Source organism: Neolamprologus brichardi, chromosome 17, assembly GCF_056152115.1.
Source record: "Neolamprologus brichardi isolate AB-2024 chromosome 17, ASM5615211v1, whole genome shotgun sequence".
Lineage (NCBI taxonomy): Eukaryota > Metazoa > Chordata > Actinopteri > Cichliformes > Cichlidae > Neolamprologus > Neolamprologus brichardi.
The window spans coordinates 22,513,804-22,541,279 of NC_142120.1; the positions used below are offsets into that span (position 1 = coordinate 22,513,804).

At 41.8% G+C, this 27,476-nt stretch overlaps 1 protein-coding gene across 1 annotated transcript in view; it reads left to right on the top strand.

Moving 5' to 3' along the window:
• The window catches only part of LOC102796815 (potassium voltage-gated channel subfamily A member 5), a 40,639-nt gene extending 18,221 nt beyond the window's left edge, over positions 1–22,418 (top strand). Inside the window, exon 2 of the mRNA XM_006781036.3 lies at positions 15,684–22,418. The gene's annotated coding sequence lies outside the window, so the exon portion shown is untranslated. The remainder of the gene's footprint in view (positions 1–15,683) is intronic.
• Positions 22,419–27,476: the final 5,058 nt, after the last annotated feature.

Genomic DNA, 27,476 nt, shown 5'->3' on the forward strand with positions numbered 1-27,476 from the left:
ATATTACCACAAATTTCACCTGTCACAGGTTAAGGTCTCAAACCAGAGAAGCTGTGGTTGACTTCCAGTAAAATGGACACAAGCACATGAAAAACAGGCTGCAACTCTAACAAAATATCCTGGCAATCAAATGATATCTCTGCATGTTTATTAGGACTCTAATTTTGGCTCCGGTTTCAGTGATAAGCTGTTATTTCCTCTCTGCTCTGTTCACACTCTAACTTATTTTATTCAGCACAAAAGAGTTTGGGAGTGACCCGTCACCTTACAATATTTCATGGTTTTCATGAGTGAGCGTGTTTGTAGGAAGTGTAATGAAGCCCACGTCTTCTCCTTTACGTTCAGCAGCAGCACTTTATGTTTGTTTTCTTCACTAGTGCTGAAGCGTTATTAACATTTCATAGTTTTGTTTACAGGATCTAAAGCATTATTGTGTTTTTCCAAAATCTTTCACTACAGCACTGAATTTGGGTTAATCCGCTGCTGAAAATAGTTCCAAGATAAAGGTCATCACAGTGCCCAGCTGTGTGAGGACATTTCTGAGCCTCATTCCTCTCTACTTACTTCACTGTGTATCCATGTTGTGGGTGAAGAGGTGTCTTGGTTGCTAGTCTGCTCACGTGGACAAAGTCAGTAATTCACGTTCAGACCTGAGACCAATTTAAAACCTGGCTTTGGACTGTGGGAGGAAGCTGGAGCAGCTGATCTGATCAAAGATGTGTGTCTGCAACAGGAAGGGGTGGTCTTGGCACTAACTCGTAGACACAAAGTAAGGAAGTATTAAAAGAAAGACAAACAAGCTGCTGATTTGGATTTTGTTGACAGAAGGAAGACTTTAATCCACGAGTTAACCTAAACTCAACTACCAACCAAGCATGTCTATACACGTGTGGTCAATAAATTCTGATGCATGCATGCTGTGATATTTAATCTCTGGAGTAACTGCAAATATATACTACAGACACAAAATCAGGAGCCCACAGTTATAAATAAAGCTTTCAATAAGCTGACGCCTTCGCCACAGTTTTTGGTGCGTCACCTTCAGCCTCAGAGAATGGAGACAAGGATGTTTGTCACAGACACAAGGAAGGCCCTGAGGCCTTTTCCATGTCAGTGAAGGAGGCCCGTGTGAGGCCCGTGGAGGCTCCGCCGTCCACCCGGATCAGCAGTTTACTGAGGACTGGATGTACAGTTGTCAAAGTGAGGCGGATCTTTTCCAGCCACAGTCTGTCCGGATCACCGTCAAACATCCGAGGTCACATACGAAGGGCCTCACTTTCCTTTTCTGTGGGACATCTGCTGAATTAACATGTTTTCCTCTAACAAGACAGAATAGTTATTTCTCCCTGTGACTATAACACAGCGTCATATTTATGTGCAAAATCTAACCAATGGATGTTATTAACTCAAAACAGCACTTCAGGCTTCTGCTGATTATACCAAAGAGATCAGTGTGGAGCAACATAATGTAGTGCTGTAGTAATAAAATGTGATGGCATAAAGACCTGGTTCAGTGGCTCTGGACAGAGCTGGACCCCCTTCCTGGATGAAGCAGCTATTTTTAGGGGCTCAAAGAGGGAAAATCCTGTTTCATTATCCACAGATGAGGTGGCACAACTGCGTCACGCCACTGTGTTTTTATTTTTTCTGTTTTTTCAGCTGACGGGCCACAGCAGCACGTTTGACTCCATGTGCCGCATCAGTCGTGCATGAACACACAGATTTAATTACTCAGTAATAATATTCACCATGTCTAACCCCGGATATAAATAGACACAGAGTGTGTGTGTGTGTGTTTGTAGTATCTGGGGTTGAGCTGCTGTTAGTGTCACGGCTCACCAATGGCAGGCGCAGGAGGCTGGGTCTCTCAGCAGCCAGTCACAATGGGTCTCGCTTGATTGAGTTTCATAGGCCAGCCATCTTTAACGATGCGGCTTCCAATTAACCTCGAGGCGACCTGCTGAGGACGCTGTCAAAGATGTGTGTCAGCGCTGATGGAGGTTGACGAGGCGGGAGCCTCCACCTCCTTCTCTAATCCCTCCAGCAGCTGACGAAGACTCAGGCTCATCTTCCGTTTTTGATTTTTACCTCCTCTGAGTTCTCTCAGTAAACATCCTTCCTCTGACACTAACGAGGAGGACTTCACTGAAGACTACCGCTGAATACTTTCATTTGATTGGTTTACTCTTCATTAATGACTGCTGCTCGCATGTTTGCTGCTGGTCTTGGCCAGTTTCTGCTTTATCGTTTGATTACCAGGAGAATGTGAAGATAATTCAAGTTCATAGCTGTTTCTGTTCAGAGGTGCTGACATCACATGACGTTACTGTGAGCAGATGGATAAATCTGCTGATAGGAGGACACTGTGCAGTGTGAGATTCCACAATCACTACAAAAAGCCAAATCAGACTTGCTTCTCCTAAGTGCCCTTATCCAAGCTTATTATTACCTTATTATTTTTTTAGTTTCCTGTGGAATATTTGGGGGTTGGGCCTCGTGGCAGCATGCTGGCTTTCATTAAAGGTGCATTTTGTGGTTTGATGGGCAGAAGAAATTCATGACGAGCTAAAAATGTGAAATATGAACAGATTTTAATATAATATTCATTCTGCTTTGGTCTTTACCATCATGATTTGTTTCTGATTTTAGTCAGAGCTAAGGCTGGTTTTATTGATTAAGGTTGCAGGCATTGAAGCACAATATATATATATTTTTTGTGCAGAAATAACTGAAACATGGTACTGGGTCATTTTGACCCAGCGTTCTTAGTTTTCTTGTGTTTTTGTTCTTTATTTATTCCATGGTTCCTAGGTTGTTGTGTTAAGATGTTGCTTATTAGATTTCCCCTCGTGGCCTTACCCCCTGTGTGCCCTCTCTGTGTATCTGTGAGTCCTCGTTTCTCCTCGTGTTTTATTTCATGTTTTCCCCAGCCCGCTATGTCTGTGTTCGCTCTCGCCCTCTGGTCTGCGTCTCTGTGTACTTCCTGTTTTACTTTGATAGTCTCCCGTCAGTGTGCGTCAGTGTTGTGTTTGCGCCTGCCGTGTCTCGTTATGATTATCAGCGTCACCTGTGTTCCCCGTGTGCTTCCACTTCCCTCGTTAATCCTCTGTGTATGTATGTCCACGTCTCCCTCAGTTCTGTGTTGCGCCGTCGATGTCTCATCCCTGAAGCTGTGTGATTTTCCCTGTGTTTCCTCAGTCATCAGTTTATCATTCCCAGTATAGTTCTGTATCAGTGTTAAGCCTGAAATAACGCAGTGATCTTGAGTTGAGTTCTGTTTCTGTGAGTTTTGCGTTTGGGTCCTCACCTGCCTGAACACAGCCCGTTCATGACAGAAAATGCATAAATTTGTCTTAAATTATGTAAAACTGCTTCACTTTACTGTATGCAGATCCCTAATGTACAACTGTATTAACCCGAGGCAGTTTGTTCTTTCCTTTTCACTTGTTTGTACTTTCACTTTTACGTGCGGATCGAGTTTCCACATAAAAACAGGGCTCTAGAGTGCGAACAATTTGCCCGCACACGCAACCTAAGTTCTCAATTATGCGACTAAAAAAAAGATCCTAGGTCACACCGGTGTGACCAGCTGTTCGAGTAAAAAAAAGAAAAAAAGTCTCCGCAACTCTGAAAGTCTCCATGTGGTGAACAACAGACACACATTATGCCCATATTGTGGTCTAAACCAGCAGTCCCCAACCTTTTTGCGCCACGGACCGGTTTATGCCCGACAATATTTTCATGGACCGGCCTTTAAGGTGTCACGGATAAATACAACAAAATAAAACTAGTACCGGTACCGAAAAAAAGTAGATTTATTCATAACACACGTGAAAAGACCCAGGAAAACCGAGTTAACGATAAAAACGATAACAAAATAACGCTGAAAACCGATAAAAACCCTGAAAACCATACATTTCACACCTGAGCCTCAACTCTCGCGGCCCTGTACCAAACGAGGCCCGGGGGTTGGGGACCGCTGGTCTAAACCAAACAGAGATAGTCAAGGGCAGGACCTCTTTGATTGGTCCAGATATTCCTGTTGTGTGTACATTTGAAAGTGCAGGTGTTATGCCAAAGTAGGTATCCCCAACAAAATTCAACATTTTGCCTGATCATTATATGCCACGATAAATGCACTACCCAAGTGTCCCCTCTCCTCACAGCCTTTCAGTGGCAGGCAGCAGCAAACAGGTCATCAGAGGAGCCCGATATGATGATTAAGTTTAACATTATCTACAATATTGCCAAAGAAGAAGTTCCGTTCACTAAGTTCAAGTTCCAGTTAAATATCTCCTGCTGATCACTTACTCCCTTTTGTTCTTGTTATATGTTGAATAAAAATGAAAAATCAGGACCGATCTGGTCCCTTTGGATCTGTCCAGGCCCTTGCAGAATCTGAGCGTTCATGTAAAGGAGTTCAGCAGCATGTTGGATTAAATCAGTTCATGACTCTGTTGAACACGTCTGCAGTCAGTCTCACTGCAGCTCATCTTCATCGCTCTTCTCTCTCACAGAGGACGAGGGTGTGAAGTCGTGGGCCGTGTCGACGCCGAGCATCGCCGAATGTTCCTTCATTCATCTTAGGCCGTTGAATAACCAGAGAATGAACTGGAGCAGAAAGAAACACACTTCTGCTCACTGAACAGGAACATTTTACAAACCAAATGAGAGATCATGTTCACCTGTAACTGTACTTTTTACATGAACAGTTTTAGCTTCAGCAGCTGACTCAATAGGACATTAGAAATGCCACCGTGTATTATAGCCCCATGTTTCTGACAGACAGTAAAGTACTGATATCAATGACACTGATGGGATTTCAGTTCAGACAGTTTCTTGAAAAGAAAATACAAACATAAAAATAAAACCTTTTTTTTTTCAATGTTTGCGCAGCACTGATTTAGTTGGTTGGGTTAGACTAGAATTTCTTAGGACCTGTTGGATGGTTTTCCATGAATCTTTATTGTGTCCAGAAGATAACTCGTATGGATCCATTCACCTTTGTTCATGAGCTTTACATCTGTGGTTTTGAAAGTGCTGCTTTTTTTGTATCACAGATTTCTTGGACAATATCTGTGAAAAATTGTTTGGCCACCATCTTGTTGGATATTTGGATTTTTTACATGGGAGCCTATGGGGACTGACTCACTGCTGTCTCTGCTGGACATTAGAGGAACTGCAGGTGTTGGAGCTGCAGTGTTGGCTTTACATCTCAGCCATGAAGGTTGTCACTTGAGAAGGCTTCAGTGTTTAGGCTTCAGTTTAGTGGGAGAAGGTCTTGCTAGCAGGTGTACTCATTTGTGTATGCTGAAATTGGAAGATGGAAATTTAATCACAAATGGCTTGAAAATTATGATTCATAGTATTTATTTACTTTTCATGGGTAACTATCTCAGCTGCAAGTTGGTTATAAATATTTTTTAAAGTAGCATTTAAAAGGTCTCTTATACCTGCAGACACCCTGTTTATGTATAAACGGTTCATTTTGACTATTGTCATTATAATTATGTTAGCATTCTATCATTAGGGCATCACCTAAAACAAGAGCTCAAATCTTAATCTTGTGTTTAGAATAGAATAGAATAGAATAGAATAGAATAGAATAGAATAATAGAATAATCCTTTAATTGTCCCACAAGGGGAAATTTGGTTGTAACAGCAGCCAGAAAGACACATATACAAGCAAACAGTACACAGGACACAGAACAGAAACATACACAATTTTTCTTACATATTTACATATGGACAATGGTTACTATAAACAGAGTGCTGTTGCTATATGTGCGGCTAAGAATGTTTGAAGTGATGGTTTTATGTTTTTGGAGTAATTTTGATTTGTTTTTGTGACTGAATCCATGAATAGGTTTTGCAGTGGTGCTCTTTAGCTTGCTAGTTGTAGTGTACAGTTTTTGAACTTGTTGACAGGGCTCTGAGTGACTCTACTCATGTTCATACACAAGCATGAGAGATAAACCCCATGAAAGCATCTCTATGACTGCAGGGAAGTCTTCTGGTGCTTTGCAGTTTGACCCACTATCTGAGGGAGACTGCAGGCTAAAACAACCGAGAGATATAAAGGCATAGGAGATATTAAGAAGATAGGATTAACAGTTTACCCTGTTTTTTTCCCAGAGATGGAGCTCCATCAGAAATACATCTATCATTGCATTCGGATGGGATTAAAATCATCTCCCTGTGAAATCGGAGTCAAAAATCCTTCTCAGGGGGGATAACTCCAGGTCCAGTCAGCTAGAAATCTCCATAAATATACAGATATCAGATCACGCATAGTCATGCATGAGGTGGATATATTTTGATCAGGAGCTGCTTATCACTGATTTGAAGCCAATTGGGTTGAAACTACTTTATCTGCCTTCCTGATTCCTGTTTTTATCTTGTCTTTGAAAGCAATGCTGATAAAATTTTGTAAGGATACTGTGACAGCTGCAGTCCTCTTCTCGACTGCCCGTCACCATCAGATTTCCCATGATTCCAAAGCAACAAGCAGCCAGACCATCTCTGGGTGTGAAAACACATTTGGATACAGTCAATTTATGCATTGAGCTGTGAGGTGTGTGTGTGTGTGTGTGATTTCTCTCTCTCTGTACTGAGGCTGAAATCTGTGCAGATCCTTTTTGGTTGCAGAAACACTTCCTGAACTAAGGTCTTCGAGTATGTTTTTTAAATAATTATTTAATGTTTTTAATAAATATAGTTATTAGTTTTAGCTTTACTGCTTTTCCTGTTTTTTAACTCTAAATGTGAGCTTAATTTGAAGACCATAAATTTATCTTGATATTGAATATAACTTAGAACAACATAGATAATGATCGAAAGTTAGATGAATCTTTAGAAAGATTTGTTTGAATTTACTTTGTTATAGCAGTGGAAGAATTACAGATAATTCATCTCTTTATAATACAATGTTTAGCGAATCTGTTTATTCACATACTTATAATTTATTTGCTTACTGTTGAATTTTAAATAAATAATCATGAAATAATTATAAAATGCTTCCTGTTAAGTTCTCCAATAAAAGCTTAAAATTTCTAAAAAAGTGTTTGATGTTGAAATCCAAATAAAATCCAAAATACTTATAATATAATTAAAGGGCAGCATGTATGAAGTCACAGAAACAACAACGATATTTGACCCTTAAATAAAATTACAAAATTATAAAAATCTCACGTTAAGAAATAAAAGTATTCACTTCTTTGTTTTTTGTTGCTGTTTATTTTTCAATGAAGGGCATGTATTTTTTTATGTTGTAAGTTCGAAAACATAAAAACAACATTAAATGATTTTAATAATGAAATAAATGGCTACTAAATAATCTCCCAAAAAAAATTAAATATAAAATAAATTTGGATATCTGCCGAATCCGATATAGTGTATTTTTTAATCAATAAAACTCTTTTTTTAATATCTTGCTGCATTTTGTATAACTTCATACTCAAGTTTAAAAAAAATAAAACAAAACACTAAAGCTATTCTGTTATACCTGTAGGCAAAAAATACACTGCACCCAAAATATTTCATAGTTCAGCAAAACTGATCAATCTAATTTACTTAAACCTACACCAAAAATAAAATAAAATAAAAGGGTTATGTGATAAGGTAATATGGGAAAAACAAAAATAGAAGCAACATATTGCTAGCTTCAGCTGTTTGACCACCTTTACTGTGTATTTCACTATACTTTCATTCAAATATATTCATATAAAATAGATTTTACAGTCCTGCTAATATAAAATCCATACTTTGTACATCTACTAATTAAATAGGCATTTTTATGTTTAATAACCTACAGAGAAATTTGTCATTTCTGGGCCTCCGTACATGTGCCTGTCAGATTTTTTTTTCAGGCGTTTTTAGTCTCTTAGCTCAGCTTTTTCACTGTGAGATGCTGTAACTATGGCAACCATGGATAACTTCAAATTAGTGGTGGATGAAGAAGCCCTCCAGGTTAGCAGGATGTTTCACAACTCCAGCCTCTTCTCTCTGTGCATTACTCCTACTGAGTAACGCCAGACATACAGGACTCATGAATACACAAATACACACACACACACACACACAAATGAAACAACACATCCCAGCTTTAAATAGTCCAGAGGGCAATGAAGCTGCTGGAGCGTTAAGAGCGAGCGCCCAAATGTCATTGTTCTCATCTTAATGTAAAATTTCACGTGTAGAGTTGAGCCTGTGTGAGATGGGGAGGGAAGTGGCATCAAATCATTTCCTTCATTTCATTTTAAACCTTTCCAGACATAAATCCTCAGAAACAGCAGAGCCTTATCCGACTCGAACCAATCCATGATCATTTCACTGAATTTCAAAGCAAAGCGTCAACAAAACAGGACAGGCTGGGTGCCCTGACACCAAAAACCAACCAAAGAAAAACACAACCCACACTCCTCCTAAGAGGAGATAAGCAAATCCTCCAGCTCCTCCTAGTGGAGAATAGTGAGATCGACCAGAGCACCAACAAAGCCCAGATGAAAAGCCTTTTCACCATGTTTTCAAATTTTTCACAACATTTTAAAATTATTGTATTATTGTTTATTTCATTGTGAATAAAACTCGGCCTCCTGTCTTCGTGTTAGTGTGCATAAATTGCTCCGTTAGTCACTATTAAATACAGGATTAAATTGTTGGCACAGTTTCAGTCAGAGGTTTTAAAACACTCGTTCATGTGAGCCAAACGCTCAGCTGCAGACTACTTTGTGATGTCACGAATGGCAGATATTAATAATGCCTGGAGCTTTCTTTAGGTGCCTTCCCAGCTTTGACAAATGTCCAGCTAGGGTAAGCACATTTACTTAGGGCCTTCTTGATATGATGTTTTTCTTATTACCTGGCTGCTGTGTCTGTGGGGATGGTGTTTGCCCTGTGTTGTAGCATCCTGATGACACCCAGTTTGTACCCCAGTGGATAATGAGACTCAAACCTTAAATACCGATCTGTATACGTAGGTTTACGGTAAAAATAAACCTTTAACTTTACCCCATTATTCATTGACATTTCACAGTCTAAGAAGGCTAACCTGCTACTTTTCATATCCTGCATGGTGAACTCAATATGTTGGTCCACCAAGTTAATGTCATCAATAAATTGTGGTACAACCTGAGATTTGATTTTCACCCAGATGTCATCTGCATACCTGAACCAATGACTTAGTAGTGTTGGTCCTGTTACTGAGGTTGGGATCATCCTGCAATCTCTTACGGACTATTGACACTGCTTCAGTGACTGGAACATAAGCGAAGAGAGATGTAACATTGTACAAGACAATTGTTTGATCTCCCTCCATAATGACATCTCTTACCTTGTCAACAAAATCCAAGGTGTTCTGGACTTGGTGTTCACAGCTGCCTACCAACGAGTTGAGGATCAAAGCCAGAAATTTTGAGATGTTATAGGTGACCGAGTTGATCATACATACAATTGGTCTTAAAGGTATACCTTGATTATGTATCTTTGGTAAAACCATACAGACTTGGTGTAGCTTCCCCTGGATAAAGCCTGTGGTATGTGGTCCAGTCAATAGCTTTGTCTTGTTCTAACTGCTTCAGACAACCACTCTCTTCCTGTAACTACTTCCTGGGTCTCATTTCAGGGGCTCATAAGTATTTCTCATGATAGTCTTTCTGGTTTAGCAAAACTGTGCACCTACCCTTGTGTGGCAGAAAGATGATAATGTTGTCATTACTAAGTGATGTGAGTGCCTTCCTCTCCTTTATGCTCATGTTGGATGCTAAGGGCTCTGCATTGCTTAAAGAGGCCTTTGATGGTCAGTGGTTGTCAATCAATCGTCATGACAATTTGCATATTAATAATCATGAAACTGACCTCACAGTCTATTGTTAGTCAGTGGTGCTAGTTTCAGTCATTTTGCAAATGTGCTGTTTATAAGGTTGGGGAAACCTGCAGTCAGTTTCTCCCACTGAAAATGCTACGTCCAAATGAACAGAATCAACTTTTTGGCAATCATATAAAGGATTATTTTAAACTGTGAATCAAAGATGGTCACTCATAGTGGACATAAATGCGACCATTTTTGAACAGAGTCCGTGGTTTACGACACCAACTGTCTGCCATCTATAATCCAGTTTTGAGATCCCTTCCCAGACGCCTTAATGCCCACTCACATCCTGGGCCATCTGACCTCAGGAAATCACATGATAGGGGGCGGATAGGTTTCACAATGAGCGCACCCGAAAATTTGGTTGTGTGACCAACAGGTGTGACCTACACCCGTCTTTACACCTTGGCTCATGTGATTAGGTAGAGGATCAGTAGGGGGTCCATTGTCCCTCTTGGTGGGTTACTCCCACAGAGCTTTAATCTGGGACTCTCCACCATTTGACCCTAGTACTGAAGAAGCTCCTCGGATGAGAGGCGAAACGTCTTCAAGCAACTTAAAGAAGTCCAGATGCTTTTCTTTCCAAGCTCCTTAGACCACAGTAAACTTTGTCTCGACTAGGGATGGATATCGTTTAGGTTTTATCCGATACTGGTGCCAAACCGGTACTTTTGAAACGGTGCCAGTGCTTAAATGGTGCTCAAACCGGTGCTTAAAGAATGGAGAACACAAAACTGGTCCAAAAACCTCTCATGTTCATCTGTTTTTTTGTAAAAAGATAACAATGTTAGCCTTTTCTGCAGCTATGGGGCATATATGGTATCACTCTTGGCTGGAAGCAGTGCTTAAACAATGGAAAAAACACAAACTTTGTCCAAAAACCTCTCATGTTTAACTGTTTCCCACTTTTTCTTTGGTCATTTTAGCCTTTTTGGCCAGGGTGAAGGGAGTATCTGCCATCAAACAAGAAGACAGCCGCATGTAACTACGACAGTGTTTGCTAGTTTACCTTACATGCATTAATGTAATAACGTGGTTAGCGTACTCAACGTACATTACACACGAACAACATTAAGCTACTCACGCAGAGAAGAACGGCTGCTGCTGCCATCATCATCCGTCATCATTTCTGCTACACTGGCAGGGCTAGGGGCCAGGACTCTCCTCTTCGGGTTCTTGGGGGATGTTGCTAACTCCGGGTCCGATAACAGGCAACCCACCCGCAGTAGATGTGCTCGGTGTGAGGTCTCGCAGCAAGCTATCAAATAAGGCAAATTTTTCGGCTAAAAAACGCTATGCGTCGCCAGGTGTTTCATTGGATTTGTGGTGTTACCTACTTTGCACAGTATCACCTTAAAGCACTTGTTGCAGGCTGCTGAGTTTGCATATTTTGCTGTGAAGTACAGTCAGACTTTTGACCGCTTCGCCTTGGGCATTTTTAATCTGTAGCTCTGCTCTAAAAGAACATATGTACCTGGACCCGCCTACTATCCTCGGAAACGTAAAATGATTGGCTAGAATCTAAAGTGTATCACAGCTCAGGAAAAATAAGCACCGAAATAAAGCACCGAAATAAAGCACCGAAATGTGCGCTGCTTTTCGGTCCTGTTACTACCGTTGCCATCACGGCACCGGATACCGGTACCCATCCCTAGTCTCGACCCTCTAACTTTTCATTGAATCCTCTTCCTGCATATTCAGAGCTGAGATCCCGAGGATTACTGGTATTTTAAAGAAACTAAGGATGAAGCTATGAGAAGCGTTCACTCTGAATGGCAGAATGTTGTGATTGTTACGTAACACATGTCTGCAAAGGACAGTGGTCTCAGAGCCTATGTGGTTGAAAGGCCGTCTGCTTTGGTGGGATTCACACTGTGCTGTGGCGTCTCAGCTCTGTGAGTGTGAGGTTAGTGGGATGAGATTAAACTCTCCTTTCAAATCTCAGTTTAGCCTTTTATTTAAACCTGCAGTTTCCTTTCAGAGTGTATTCGTAGTGAAGACTTCACACGCTTCGAGTTCAGGACTGATGTGTTTATTTGGCAGCTGGGTGGGGGTGGGGGGTGTTGTCAGTCGTGGTAACACCTCGTGACCCTCTTGGAGAGCATTTGTTGAGGGAAAGTGTAGGAGGAAGGTTTTCCTGCCTGCTGGATTTGGCTGCTGCATATGCTGCAGTGGATTACACTGATCCAACTTAATGCCTCAGACGTGCAATCATAACTACAGGAGCTGCTGAGGGCACAGCCGTGGACGCTCGCAGCACCATCTGCTGCCACCGCTGGTGGATTAACTTCGAGGAAGATGGTGTAAGGTGGGGGTGGAGGCACATGCAGACCCTGAGCTGTCGACCACCCTGCAGTAGCCCTCTTACTCTCAGCTTCTTTCCTATCCACACAAACCCTCACACAGTGGTTTATAATCTGTGGAGTAAAAAATTGGAGTTCCATTTCTCCCTCCCGGTTTAAACATTCATGCACAATCAAGGACACACAGAAGATACAACACAAAGAGGAAACTAGCTCGCCACCAAGCTAACATTGTTAGCTGGCATTAGCTGAAGTTAGTTCATAGATTGCAGACTGTTAGACTTGATGGATAGCATTAAGTACCTGCTACCTGCAAATAATCATGCGCATTTAGGCGGTAACTGTGACGGAATACCCCCAGAGGGGCCGATGGCGCAATATGGCAGCCTCGCTTCTGTCAGTCTGCCCCAGGGCAGCTGTGGCTACAACCGTAGCTTGCCTCCACCAGTGTGTGAACGTGAGAGTGAATGAATAGTGGCATTGTAGGCTTTGGGTGCCTTGAAAAGCGCTATATAAATCCAATCCATTATTATTATTATTATTATTATTATTATTTTGAATTTTGAACATATATAACACTGGTACATGTATTCCGTAACTCCCCAACACTGACCATGAAGCAGGTTCAAAATACCCATGATCTCTTTTCCTTATCTGGATTCACTTAAACTAACTGCTAATCTGAAATCACATGCAGGTGGTTATCAATGTGATAAAACTAACCAGTGTGTATTCATCTATGTGTGTGTGTGTGTGTGAATGTGAAAACAGTCAAAGCACAGAATCTGAAAGGGCTGCTGTATTAATAAAGTTTATTTGAAGCAAGAAGGAAGGTGCCAGTTATCACAGTCTGGGAGTAAAGATAAAGACAAGCAGACTGTGTGCAAATGTGATATAAAGTCCAAATACAAGCAGATGCTGTGATTTAGGATCAGATGTTGATTCTTGTAGAATAGTAAATATTGTTTGTGGCCAAAACAAAACATCAGGAATAAAGTTTCTCTCAGGATCTAAATTTCTAACTGAAGCTGTTCTGACAAAGTCTTTAAACCCCAGTAAAAAAAACCTTCAGACCCTCTGACTGTCTGCATTCTGAGTTCTCAGGAATCTTCAGGGATGGTGACCTCATTGTGCAGGAATCTGATTGGTCAGTGATTTCCTGCCTGTTGGTCTCTGACCTGGAGAATAGCCTGCTGTGGAGCACGTTGGGTCTGCAGGATCAGTTACTGTGATGCTAAATCCTGCATTAAGGTACAGGATAACATATCCACATCTGCAGCCAATTTATTATCCCCAATTAACCGAACATGCAGGTCTTTGGACTGTGGACCTGGAGATGACCCACTAATAGTGATGTGCGGATCGATCCTGAAATATCGATTCCTCCGATACCAATCATTTATGTTCTAGAATCGATTCTCACATTAAAATATCGATATTTTAGTAATTTAGGGTAAATTTGTAGTTTATCATTAACAGGAACACAGTGGAAAGAAACGATATCATTCGGATTGTCTACATTCAAAGGAACTACTTCCTCTTCCGCCTTTCATAGTCATGTGCGAAATACGGCTGTATAAAAGCCGGGTAGTACGTCACGAGCTCCCTCGGTGGAGTGAAACTCTGCCGTCTGCTCCTTGCTATCTAAAATATAACCGGGCGCTGACTTAAACTCTTGACTGTCTCACACTTCTGTTTAATCAGTTTTCTATTTGACGTTTATTCAGCTGTGTGAAAACCCCGGAGGAACCCTCCCGAGGGATTAATAAAGTTACATTTAATTTAATCTAATCGAATAACTTTAATCTCAGCCAAACCGATTTACTCATGAACAAATAAAACACTGAAAAAGCCAAACAATAACATTTTTAAGTTATCAAAGTGACTTATACATCATGTTTAACCCGAGTAGCGAAAGACCGCGGGGGGTTGAAAACGATGTGTCGGCTCAGATATTTGAAGTTTACACAGCTACATTCTCACCTGAAAATATGTTAAAAGTTTTTTTGCGACCCAGAAAGAGAAATAAGAGTAATATTAAAACTAAGTAGCTGCCGCCATTGTTGGAAACTGGAATTGGTTGGGCTGCGCTTTCAATCCTGCAATATGGTTTTTCAATTTTGTTGTCCGGGTGGAAAATCGGGAGAAATTTGGGAGAATGGTGGCTCCGGGAGATTTTCGGGAGGAGCACTGAAATTCGGTATTCTCCCGGAAAAATCGGGAGGGTTGGCATGTATGGTTGTGGCAACATCACTAACCTTGTCAAACACCTCAGAGTAAATCATATCACAGAATATGACGAGCGTATGTTGAGGCGAACTGAAGAGGAGGACAGGGACAGATGCTGCTAGGGCGAGACAGGCGTCTCTCACGGAGTCCTTTAGTGCTGCAGGCAGGCAAGGTGTTCAAATAGCGCACAACTTCAGTTTTTTTTATTTCTATATGATGAACTCTGCATTATTAAGTGATAAGAACAAGAAATCTGATGTCCTGTAATTATTATGACGCTATAATTTGAGATACAATAAATAAAATAAGTTTTTGTACAGAGTATCGGTATCGGATCAGTATCGTCAATACCACCCTGAATATTACTTGGTATCGGATCGGAAAGGAAATCAGTGGTATCGCACATCACTACCTACTAAGCTACAGGGAAAACAAGCAAAGTCAAAGAATGAACCCAGCTGGGGTTTGAACCAGCAACCTTCTTCCTGTGAGGGGACAGTGGTGGCAAAATGATAAATTTGATCCTTTAAATTTGACAGTTGTGTCGACTCGCTACAGCTTAGCTTGCTACAGCTAATAAAACAACTTTTGTTGTTATACAAAGACCCCCAACCCCACCCCACCCTCCCAAAAATCTCACCTAAACCTACATATTGCCTGGTCATTGGAAGAACTACAGCTTTTCTTTTGATCTATGAGAAGTACAATCATCTGGTTTATATTGGAGTTTTTCAGGTCCAGTAATGACGGCTGCCTTTCTCCGATCGTCCTGATTAGCACTGAATGTTTGGCCCAAATGTCCAGGTTTCTTTGGATCACATGATGCCCAAAATGTATGTGTCAAAACACCCATAGAAACAAGCACTTCAACTCTGAATGCATCCAGGAGGATTAGCTTTTTTTCTCTGTAGTTGCCACAGCAGCATCCTAAGTAAGTACCACCTGTTTGGCCCAGATGTGGCCTGGTATCAACAGCTGATTTTGCACAACATTTGGCCTCATTGATGGGTGGATTTAGCTGCATCAACTCAGGCACACAACCTCTATATCAGCCAGATATCATGTTTGTTGTGTCACATCTGGCTCATTTGCTATAACTTGGCCAACAGTGCCATAAGCAGCCTGGATTAGGCCCGAATGTGTCTGCTGACTGAGACACAGCAGAGTGTTTATTTTGGCATCAAAGTTGTGGATCTTTAGTGGAATATGCTTTGTGGATATTTTCTAGTTTTTCTATTCTCCCCACACTAACACATCCCATATTCTTGTTTATGTCTCCACAGAGAGTTTAAGCCCTGCCCTCCAACCATCAGGAGAGTCGATCCGACCACAGGAATCCCCTCCATCAGGAAACGCCAACAACTAAAAACCTGCTGCTGTGCTTTGAAAATCAGCATCATCCACCCTTTTTAGAACTCTGTGCCTTCAACCAAAACTCACCAGTGATACTTCTGAACCTTTCTTTTTTTTTTTTTTTTTTTTTTTTTTTTACTTTTTTTCTTTTTTCAAGCAGGACTCAGAGGACATATCTGCCTGATGAAGGAGGGCCTGGGATCCTGCTGCTGTCTCTCTGAAGAAAAAAAAAACAATAAAACCTGACATGCAACGTTTCAATCATTTTAACATCCCACCGTGTTCTTTTTTTAATCAACCAACTGTGTCAGTGATTTACTTCATATCGGAAGAAATCCCTTGCTGTGCAATATCATCGATATTTACGTGAAGCTGTTATGTGGATGTAGACTTTGGATGAACTTTTTGGTTTATTTTTGTAATGATGTTTTCCTGATTTCTATTTTTCTAAAACGGTGTAAGAGAGATGAGGGGATACAAACAAAAAAACAAATTCAAACAAAGACGGGACCTTCACTTGTTGGTAAAAAGGGTGTTTAGTTTTCCTTAAATCATCCCCATAGCCTATCTCAGATAACAATGGACGAAGCATTTCAAACAACCAGTGTCCCTAACAGCAAGATGCATTCAGGGTCTCACATTCTCACGTGTCAGCTCATCTTAGCTGTTTGTTTCCTGTTTTTTTCAGGGCCTTGAATCCGAAGTATTTAGTACTCTCTACCTTTGTGTGGCCTGTTTTTCTTGCCGTTATTTTGTACTTCCTCCTACATATCAGTCAAGCAACTTTAAGTGGCATGATTATGTGTGCCTGTAGAGAGAGACATGAATGAGTGTCTTCTTCACAAATTGGACATAAAGTACTGTAAACTTTCAAATATGTCACAGAATAATGGCTGGATAACAAATCCATGAAACAGGGATCTAGTGGTTTAAAAAATGTGGAGTCAATTAGTTAAGTGTCTAAAATACAAATTGTTTTTCTAGAATAACCCTTTATTTGGAAGCATACTCAACAAAACCACCCATTCAAACTGTAATTTTTCTATGGGCTTTATAAAAAATGAGAAAAAGAAATAACTTTACCAGCAGTTACAGATTTCAAGGGTTACATGACAGCTTATTGATTATATATTTATTATTTACTATTATATATTTATTTTTAAAATTATGTAAATGAGTCCTGACATAGTACCTCTACAGGGCAGCCAAGTCAACTAAGTAAAGGATTGGAGCTGGTAATTCCTATAAAACTGTCTGTCCACACCCTAAACATCTCAGTTAAGTGTGTTCGTCTCCTTTGGATGCTTTATAAATGTGATAAATCTGAAATATCTTTGGATTTCAAGTGAATTTGCAGAACAACAGGAAAACAAGGGTCCTGCTGCTTTTTGGAGACTGAAATGTTGATGTTGTATTAAACTGGCATCCTAAAGGATTCTAAAATGTCATTTTGTCAGATACCTCACATAACAGCACACACACCAAAACAACACTTTGTGTGTAAATGACCATCGCCAGAAGCTGTGACAGGGCAGCACAAATTGACATCCAGTTCAATATTTTATCAAGCAAATCTTCATTTTCTGACCTATTTAATTTTATTTAAAAAAGGCTTTCTGTAACATTAAAGTTCCAGAGTGTAAAATATCACCACCAGATGTCAGCAGATTGCAGACTGCAGTCAACTGAGTTCTGTTTTTTTGCGTCTCGCAATTCAAGTACATACCTAGCGACGGTGGCCACTGTAGGACAAACAAATTTTAATCAGCCAAGAGATACTCCAGACCAGATCAGCCCTAGATTTATTTCCCCTATCTTTGTCAGTCCACTGTTTACCTCAGCTGTCAATGCCGGGTGAGAAGCATCCACATCTATTTTGTCTGGAAGAGGCTGAAAAACTTTGTGAAAGAAGTCAGACATGAGTCAATGTGTTAGTGAAGATCACTTCTGTCTGATAACAGTGATAACTGAGGTGACTTATAACAACAACTCAGCTTATGTAAATAGTTTCTTTTTAAGATGCTTTGTTGAAGTTAGACTTATATTTTGTGAGACAAACCATTTAAAGCCATCTTTGAAAACCAAAACCTCAAAATTAAGTAAGTAAAATTTTATTCATATAGCACCTTTCAAGACAGAGATCACAAAGTGCTTCATAAAGAAATGCCAGAGCATTTACAACAAAAAAGACAAAAAAAAGTTAACCAAACACAAAGATTATTTTTTAGTTGTTTTTTTAAAAGAGACTAAAGAGACTACAGTGTCCACAGATCTCAAGGTCAAAGGTGGAGAGTTCCAGAGTCTGGGGGCCACAGTGGCAAAAGTTACGTCTCCCTTAGTTCTCAGCCAATGCTACTATATAAGCTAAGATTCAAAGATAACTAAATGTTTTACAGAAAATAAGCTCTGTCTATAAAGACTACGAGCCAGAAAACTTGAAACTTAACTGGGAAAGCTTTAATAAATCCGATTTTAAACATCTATAACACCATCTCCAGTTACTGGATTTAAAGGCGTTCTGTCCCATATAACAATAAGAACTTGTGCCTCTTCTCACTTTAACTTTGATTTGATCCATAAGTCATTCCACAGGCAGAACAGGTCAGCTAACATTGGCCAACCACCACAGCCGACTGAGAGAATAATCAAAATATGAGCACAGATTTTCACTCAGCACTTTTGGAAAGAAGATACTGCAGAGATGTGATATATGGTTTATAAACTCTAAGATTCGATTAGCTTGTTGTATATCAATCCTTACAAATGTGCTGTACAGTGGTTTATAGTTTGCATCTAAAAGATAGATATGAAATCCTGATATGAAGCCTCCAGCTGAGCGTGCTCATGCTTGACCAGAGAGCAGATGTTTACCGGGCTAGAGGTGACAGGAGCTAAAGGGCTGGTTTCAACAGATTTCTGTACAACAGGGCGTCTTTGTTTGAGGTTCTTCCTTACAGTCTTCATTTTTAAGACCCAGAAGGTTTCTTTATTTTAGTGTGAAGACGTTTAAATACATACTGAAAATATTCACATTTAATAAAGCATCCATTTATAAAACTGAGGAACCGCCTCAGATGTTTAATAGAAGGAATGTGTCTCTGTGTTTCCACATAAAACTGGTAAAATGTCGTCACAAAAAAATACTGCTGTGATGAATCAAAGAAACTCATCAGCAGGTTCTTGTGTTTAACCACCTTAGTTTGGCTTACAGTGGCGGGCCATGAGTGATGTCTTTGTCACTTAGAAGGCTGCACCACTGAGGAGGATCAGTAATGATGATTATTAATCATTTTTGACAACTTGCAACATGCTGCATACTGGTGCAATGAAAAGTCCCAAACTTACACCACTCTTCTTCACATGTTTTTGCACTCTGTAAGGTTATCCATTGAGCCCTATTTAGGTGTGCTGGATCTGGCTCTCAGGGAACCCATTTGAACTAAACATTTGAAGCTGACACTTCAGTGGAAATCTAGAATATTTCCATTTGAAAAAAGCAGTCTTGAGATTGAACATTATACTCAGCAGGTTCAATTAAAGGTAAAATAAGGTGTAGACTTTCAAATATTCAAGAAAGACGATGTGGAATAATAAATATGTTTAGAAGTGGAAAGTGGAAAAAAGTAAAAAATATATAGGAAAACTACAGCCTGACAATGCAGCAGATAACTTCATGTACCAGTGAAACCTGTCACCAGTGGATAAAAATATAATTTCTTAAAAGATGATGGTTATTAATCTTCTATTGAAGATAAAAGCCTGAAATTACTCAGAAACATCTTCATATTGTATATAAAAGATGGGAGTCATAGCTGGTGGTACAGTCCAGGCTATGGCACCAGGTTGTGGGTTTCGATCTCTTAGTTGGAGGAGTCAGATCTCTGGGATAAATGTGGCCCTGTCTGTAACTTGGACACTAATTTGGACCAAACTGTTATTTGTTTTCTGATTTTTATGTCCAAATGCTAGAAAATATGAGTTGAAGCTGTAAATTTGATTTTCTGTGGTAAACAAGTTGCCTCCAAGGCTGGAAGTGAAAGCCATCTTTAACATTTTTGTACTTTTGCCATTATTGACTCAGATGAGCTAGGACACAAAATCTGGGTACATGTGTCTGCTTTTATTGTGAAACACTAGAGGAATTCCTTAGTTTTTACAAATAAACAATAACCATGAGTGAACAAGGATGAAGAAACCATGAGAAAAACAGGCCTGTTTGAGATTTTACAGTACTTCCTGTTTTATTGTCTCTGCCCTGCTCTCTGTAGCTGTGAACTGTACTCCATCAACCCTTGAAGCTGCTAACCCTGTACTGTGTAGATCGGAGATGTTGGAGATGTCCAACCTTACCCTTAAGTCCTACAAGCATCCTTAATTAGCTCACCTTATACCTCTTTCACACACAAACACACACTGCTCATTATTAGAATCAGTTAGCAATTTATCTTATTCAGTTTGATTCAGTTTGTGCCTCCCAAGGAATTTTTATTCTCTGACTGCCGAACTGAACAATCTTACCTGTGTCACATGATATTCCTGCTTTAATTCACCAAACAGGCGTTGACGGATAGAGGTGGTGCAGACAGTCCTCTATAGGTTTAATCAGATGGTGTACACGTGAGGACTGATAGGCACCTATTAGTAACTTTTGCACATACCTGCTCCAGTTTTGTAAATTTCGCTTTATGCTGACATCATAAGTAATCGTTACCTTCAGTAATCATCATTATTTCCATTTAGGATCTGATAATGTTGTTTTATTAGGACCACAGAGATTTTTCTCCGGGAGATCTGATTTCCAGAGATGAAGCTGTATCAATCTTTTATTCACAGTAATTCAAACTATTTTAGCCCCTAAAATTATTACTATATTTTTCGGACCATAAGGTGCACTGGATTATAAGGCGCATTAAGCGAAACAAAACAGTCAGATAAGTCAAACTTTATGCAACTCATTCTTCTTGCTTCCTCAACTTCCGTACCATTGATTCATTAATGCTGAATCCTTTTGCAGCTGCTCTATTCCCATGTTGTTTCAGTATATTAATGACTAATCTCGTATTGTCGATGGATTATCTCAGTTGTTCTCCTGACTAATGTTTGGTCCGTTTACAGCATCCTGCCATGTGACTGCATTTGTCGAAATCATCAGGAACCCTTATGTTAACTTTTATTGAGTGAAAAAAAGTTAGCGTTCATCCTCCAGCCTCACTGATTTTATGTTATGCTAACATAACTGTGTCGCTAGCGATCACGTAGCACATCATTATATATCAGCTAGCCCAACTTCAGTAACCCTACAAAAGTCACTGCTGTTTACATTTCTGTCTTCATTTATGTTGGAAGTGATAGCAGAGCTGTATGTTTTAATTTGTTTCAGAAATCTCTCAGTCAGAACATGCTATATCATGTTTAGATGGAAACTAGCGAGCTAACTTCCTGCTAACTTCTAACTCCATTAAATTTAATAAATTCTGTCATCATGGATGCCTTAATTGTTACGCCTGGTAAAGCAGCAACGCTGATCATTTTATTAAAGATGAGAGAATTTAGACAGTTTTTTTAAATCTCAGTGATGCCGCAGTGCTCGTTTGACTTTGGGACCTGAAGCAGATGGAGTTTTGGACCCAGATTATTCTGCAAGGCTCCTGACTACAGTAGCCGTAATGCTCTGGTGCGGCTTCGTAGCTGACCAAAGTCATACTAAAACATTTTTTTGACCAATTTTTTAGCGCCGCGCACCACATAAAATCAGTTCTAGGTCAGTAAGCACAACCAGAATTCATACATATGGCGCACCAAATTATAAGGCCCACTGTCAATTTTTGTGAAAATTAAATAATCATGCTTTTTATTCACGGTTTTATATGCAAAACGCAATATTTGGTTAAACAACTTATCTCAGCTGTTTTCTTTGAGTATCTTTTTTAATGTGTTTCATGCAGAGATTAAAAAATTACAATCAAATCAAAGCCATCTGAAACATATATTTCACACCACTTCCCATTAACCTGAAAATGCCAGTGTCTGTAAAATCATGAATCAATCTTAAACTAAACTAAATTTAAAGATTTTCCAGCATAAAGCTTTCAGTTTGGGTGATGTTTTGTAACAATAACTTTATGGTTTCATCTGCTTTTTGTTTAAGTTAGAGTTAGCATAAAGACATTTATAGGATTCTTTTTTTTAATTTGAATGGCAAGCTTTTTATCTGCACTCGTGGTAAAACCCCTCAGAGGCACAAACTGATGCTCGTGGCTCGCACATTTTGCAGCATTTTGGACATTTTCCAACACGTCTGAAAAAGTGACTTTTTGTTGGAAACCTGCAAAGTTTTCTTAGTGCATGACTTTGACTGCATTAGCCCAGCAGTCGTACAAACCTGGGGATGTTGTGTTGTACTGGCAGTAGTGGAATTAGTTTCCGTCTGTGTGAGTGTGAAGCTGCTGCCCTCCATCGAGAACCTTTACTGACACCTCTCCCAAATACAGCGCTGCCAAACTGGTCTGAATAAGCCAAAAGTTTCTGTGTGTAGAAGTGGTTTAAGTGTTTCACATGTTAGACCTCCACCCATCAATGTTACATCGTGTTTTTAACTAAAAGAATCCTGTTTGTTAAACTGTTGATAATATATGCAGAAGAGTTATGAAATAAACAGAAACTAACTGGAAACTGCTGCTTGGCTGCTTTTCACTGTTCTTCCACTTGATGGCGCTGTTAATGAATTTTCTGCATTTCAAACAGACTTGCCTGTACAAAAGTCTCTTAATGTAGAGCGGCCACATCACTGTAGTTACTTATTTAATACCATTGCACTAATTCTTTGAAGTTAGTTTTTGGACCCTGCACAGCACATAGAAAGTAATTTAATTTCATTCAGTTCTATTTTATTTATATAGCCTCAAAGTACAACTTTGTACTTTGAGGCTATATGTACAACTGGAGGCTATAAGTACAACTGGAAGATCATTCTACAGAAGAGGGGCTGAAAAGAAGAAGACTCTCCCTCCCATTCTACAGGGTGGGCCATTTATATGGATACACCATAATAAAATGGGAATGGTTGGCGATATTAAAGTCCTGTTTGTGGCACATTATTATATGTGTGTCACGTCCGAGTGGCAGACGTGTGGAGTTGTAGAAAGGACCCAAAAGGCGGCAGCTCTGGTGCAGGTGAGTATTTATTTACAGGAGTGGGTACAAACAGCAAAGGTGGGTGAACATGAAACTGGAAAACCTAAACTGGGTAAAACTAACAAAACAAACCAGAAACGAAGATGCAGGGAGGTCCGGGGAAATACATACGGAGAGACGCAGGGAGACCGAGGGGAAACAACACAGACGAACCAGCAATGACTAAGACAGAAGACACGACTTAAAAACACTCAGAGAACACAGGGAGATTACACACAGGTGGGGGACACAGCTGGGAGTGATTAACGTGACGAGACTAGGGAGGCAAACTGAAAACACTCACATAAGACGCAAACCTTCACAATAAAACAGGAAACACATACACGCAAAGACACAGGAGGCAAAACAAAACAGGAGCACTAGAAAGTCAAAAAAACAAAACACGAGCCCAGCACCAAAAAAAACAACAACAAAAGAAATACACCGGAGCCCAAAAAACAGAGTCCAAAACAGAAGAGTTCAGGGGGCCGGCCAGGGGGCCGACAGCACAGGAGTCCAAACAGTTCAGGGGGCCGACCGTGTGGACGGCAACGGCGGCGACGTGGAAACAATTCGGGAGGCCGACCATAAGGAAGGCAACGGCGATGATGACAGCACTGGTCCGGGGGCCAGCCGTGCAGACGGCAACGGCGGCGACCCAGGTGACGGAGGTCCGGAGGCCGGCCGCGCAGAAGGCAGCGGCGCCGAAGTGGACACAGTTCAGGGGGCCGACCGTGCGGAAGGCAACGGTGGCGACTCAGGTGAAGGGAGTCTGGGGGCCACCCACAACGGCGATGGCGCCTGGCCAGTGGCCTAGAAAGTGGCCGGTTAGCTGCAGACCCAAACGAGGCAGGACCAGGCGACGCTGAAGACACGGAGGCAGGGCCAGGCGACGCTGAAGACACGGAGGCAGGGCCAGGCGACGCTGAAGACACGGAGGCTGGGCCAGGCGACGCTGAAGACACGGAGGCAGGGCCAGGCGACGCTGAAGACACGGAGGCTGGGCCAGGCGACGCTGAAGACACGGAGGCTGGGCCAGGCGACGATGAAGACACGGAGGCTGGGCCAGGCGAGGATGAAGACACGGAGGCTGGGCCAGGCGAGGATGAAGACACGGAGGCTGGGCCAGGCGAGGATGAAGACTCGGAGGCTGGGCCAGACGAGGATGAAGACTCGGAGGCTGGGCCAGGCGACGCAGAAGCAGAGGCCGCAGCTGGCGTGGATGATGAGGCCGCAGCTGGCGTGGATGATGAGGCCGCAGCTGGCGGGGATGATGAGGCCGCAGCTGGCGGGGATGATGAGGCCGCAGCTGGCGGGGATGATGAGGCCGCAGCTGGCGAGGACGACGAGTCTGAAGCCGGGCCAGGCGAGGACGACGAGTCTGAAGCCGACGAGTCTGAAGCCGGGCCAGGCGAGGACGATGGCACGGAGGCTGCTGCAGGCGAGGATGACGGCACGGAGGCTGCTGCAGGCGAGGCTGAAGGCTCTGAAGCTGGACCAGACGAGGCTGAAGGCTCTGAAGCTGGACCAGACGAGGCTGAAGGCGGCGGCGTGGAAGCCGGAGACGGAGGCACTGCAGACTGGACGGATCCCTTGGACCCTCCAGCGACGACACGAGACGAAGGCCGGAGCGGTCCCACGGACCCTCCAGCAGAAGACATCACCAAGCCAGCAGTCATGGAGGCCACTAGCTGACACAAAGGCGACTGGCAATGCACTGAGCACTGGCTCTGCCTAGGCAACGCTGACATGGTGCAGTTCTCAGGTGGCTGCTTAAACTTCAGGGGTCCAGAATCAGCTGGGGACTGAGACCTAGCCTCTGGGGAAGCCCTGGAGCGGCAAACTGTGCCAATGGCGGCTAAACCATGAAAAGCACCTTGAGAAGAAACAAGTCTTTCTCCCTGCATGGAGTGAATGAGTGAAACTGGTGATACTGGAGCCTGAACTACAGGTGACACTGGAGGCGCTGGAGCCTGAACTACAGGCGACACTGGAGGCGCTGGAGCCTGAACTACAGGCGACACTGGAGGCGCTGGTGACTGAGCTGAGAGTGGCTGCGGGGCAGCTGACTGAGCTGAGAGTGGCTGCGGGGCAGCTGACTGAGCTGAGAGTGGCTGCGGGGCAGGTAATACGCTGTTCACATAATCATCTGCCGCACAGAACACAGCCCCTGAATGAACAGTCACACAGTCCGAAAACGGAAAAGAGTCCTCACTCACCACAGCCGGCGAATTAGAAGCCCGAACGTCCGGCTGTGGGGTGGCGCGCCGGCGGCGCGATCGGCGTTTCCTCCCCGCAGACGGCTCCGACGGGCCAAACCAAAAACGAAGATGCAGGGAGATCCGGGGAAATACATACGGAGAGACGCAGGGAGACCGAGGGGAAACAACACAGACAAACCAGCAACGACTAAGACAGAAGACACGACTTAAAAACACTCAGAGAACACAGGGAGATTACACACAGGTGGGGGACACAGCTGGGAGTGATTAGCGTGACGAGACTAGGGAGGCAAACTGAAAACACTCACATAAGACGCAGACCTTCACAATAAAACAGGAAACACATACACGCAAAGACACAGACTAGGAAACGCGGTCTTAACACAGGAATAGATGGGCAGAACAGAATAACACTAAACGGGGAACAACAGAACCAAAATCACACTAATAGAAAACACAAAACACTGGGTCAAAAGGACCCAGGATCATGACAATGTAAGGGGGCAAACTCCTCAAGATGGGTGGTGACCATGGTGGCCATTTAGAAGTCAGCCATCTTGGATGCAACTTGTTTTTTTTCAATAGGAAGAGGGCCATGTGACACATCAAACTTATTGGTAATGTCACAAGAAAAACAATGGTGTGTTTGGTTTCAACGTAACTTTATTCTTTCATGAGTTATTTAAAAGTTTCTGACCACTTATAGAATGTGTTCAATGTGCTGCCCATTGTGTTGGATTGTCAATGCAACCCTCTTCTCCCACTTGTCACACACTGATAGCAACACCGCAGGAGAAATGCCGGCACAGGCATCCAGTATCCGTAGTTTCAGGCGCTGCACATCTCGTAGACAATTGCCTTCAGATGACCCCAAAGATAAAAGTCTAAGGGGGTCAGATCGGGAGACCTTGGGGGCCATTCAACTGGCCCACGATGACCAATCCACTTTCCAGGAAACTGGCACCCATAATGTGGTGCTGCACCATCTTGCTGGAAAAACTCAGGGAATGTGCCAGCTTCAGTGCATAAAGAGGGAAACACATCATCATGTAGAAATTTCAAATATCCAGTGGCCTTGAGGTTTCCATTGATGAAGAATGGACCCACTATCATTGTACCTCATATACTAGGGCTGTGCGATATGACCAAAATATCATATCCCGATATAAGAATTCTATCGTCCCGATAACAATATAAATCCCAAAAATGTAACATTTTCTGTAAATTCTGTGAATCTCGGGCAGCTCGACTTGCGGGAAGTGCTTCCAGCTGCGCGTCATGTAGCTGGAGTCGAGTGTTTTAACAGATGCATGAAACTATACATTTTTAGACATAAGTTGTAAAGGCCGCCGTTTTCTTTGTGAGTATTTATTACACAGCGTGCTGCGGGGAAAAGCCTGTTCTAACGTTTGAGTCTAAGGTTTATTTTTTAGCACCTTTTTTACTTCTCATCCGTAAATAATCTGCTCTTTCACGTGATTCAGTTTATTTTGAAAAGTCTCAACAGGATCTTGAGCTTTATTGTAACAGGTTTATGTGGAACATAAACAAGCGGACACGCGATGGTGTTACCGCCATTGTTGCTAACCAAAATGCATAAAAACAGGCACTTGTCCGTCCGTAGTGTGGTTATATTAAATATAAGAGAAAGAGAGAACTTTAAGAAATTAATATAGCCACTACAGTGACCATCAAAACGATGAAAAAATATTGCCGTAAACAGTTTATTTTGCAACACCATGAAACAAACGATAGCGTAAAATGAAACGATAGACGTTTTTATATTGTCATCCGATATATATCGTTATATCGAACAGCCCTACCATATACCACACCAAACAATCACTTTTGTTGTTCCAACAGTTTTGGAGGGATCCATCCAATGTGGGTTAGTGTCAGACCAATAGTGGTGGTTTTGTTTGTTAACTTCACCATTCACATAAAAGTTTGCCTCATCACTGAACAAAATCTTCTGCGTGAACTGAGGGTCCTGTTCCAATTTTTGTTTTGCCCATTCTGCAAATTCTGTGCGCTGATCTGGGTCATCCTCGTTGAGATGCTGCAGTAGCTGGAGTTTGTAAGGGTGCCATTTGTGAGTAGCTAATATCCATCGAAGGGATGTTCGACTAACGCCACTCTCCAGTGACATGCGGCGTATGCTGTCCTCACTAAAGTTTGTTGCAGGCAACGTAATTTCAGCTATACAGCTAGCTTAACTATCTTTATTCCCAGCACTTCATTGTCAAAGAAACAGGCCTCTTGTTGTGTTTGGCAGGATTTAATGATGAAAATAAATTCTCTCTCTCTTTTTTTTGTAAAACTGTACAA